The sequence below is a fragment of the Frankliniella occidentalis genome, unplaced genomic scaffold (genome assembly GCF_000697945.3).
Source record: "Frankliniella occidentalis isolate FOCC.00 unplaced genomic scaffold, Focc_3.1 Scaffold63, whole genome shotgun sequence".
Lineage (NCBI taxonomy): Eukaryota > Metazoa > Arthropoda > Insecta > Thysanoptera > Thripidae > Frankliniella > Frankliniella occidentalis.
In genome coordinates, this window is record NW_026267193.1 from 841,275 (window position 1) to 842,376 (window position 1,102).

At 55.0% G+C, this 1,102-nt stretch overlaps 1 protein-coding gene across 1 annotated transcript in view; it reads left to right on the forward strand.

Moving 5' to 3' along the window:
• The window catches only part of LOC113211245 (uncharacterized), a 12,519-nt gene that overhangs the window by 9,492 nt on the left and 1,925 nt on the right, over nucleotides 1-1,102 (forward strand). The window lies entirely within an intron of this gene.

Here is a 1,102-nt window from a genome sequence, read left to right on the forward strand (position 1 = left end):
GCGGGAAAATATCAAGGGGAGCATGAAGTTATTTAAGGTGGAAACCGCGTTCAGAGGCGTAACCACGAGAAAAAAGTTGAGGGGGCCGTATGGTGGGCTGCCTACCTACCAGGCGGACTCGAAGACCGTGATATAGATAAAAAAATTAGGGTATCTTGAATATAAAAGGAGGGAATGAAGTGATAAAAACACGCTCAGGGCGAGGCGCGGCCAGGCAGGCACCAGGCAGCCTTTCGAACCGTCTGCTACAGCTGTCTATCGACCGACCGACAGTCGGCATCGGCGCGAACTGATCAATTTTGTTCTGTTTAGTCGGTCTTAAAGTATGGGGGGGCGCCCCCTCCCCCAACTCGAAAGTCGAAAGTTTAGGGGCCGCGGACCCCCCCCGTGGTTACGCCACTGACCGCGTTAAAATACCGCGTTTTTGCAGATTCAAGGTACGGCGGCTTGAGCTCAGCGCCTGCGGGACTCGGGGTAGGCCACACTGCTGTACACGCATGCATTGGGGGATGCACTGTTGGTTGCCTACTTACAGGGGTTTTGTGACTCATATTGCCTACCTTCCAAGCGGCTCACTAGGGACGATGGGGGGGGGGCGACCCCCCCCCCCTCAATCCGCGCCTGGCGCGAGGAGCACCACAGCTTGCCTCAAGAGGCTCAAGTGGGGGTCGCGGCGGCTGGCCCACCATGGCCCGGCGCGAAGCAAGGGATGTAAGGGCGCTATGTTTGTAACACAACCTGTCTAAAAAGTTATGTGGCGTGTGCTATTCGAAACACCCTACTTGGCGCGGACGAGAGTAGTTTTACACACGCCACCAGCCACCAGGGAAAACAGCTAGGTGGTAGTAAATAACTGGGTACTTTTCCCGATACCTTTCCTTACCTAGGCACTCACATTGGTAATGTACCTTACCGCCACTAATCACACCGCTGTACACGAATGCACTACAGGCAGGTTTTTGCCTACCTGGCAGGCGCTATGGGACCTTGCATGCGCGGAGTAAGAGAAAGTTATCTGCGTGCGGTATTCGAACCGTCCTACTTGTGGCGGGCGCATACAACTATTTCGAAACACGCCACTGCCCCCTCTAAACCCTGAAGT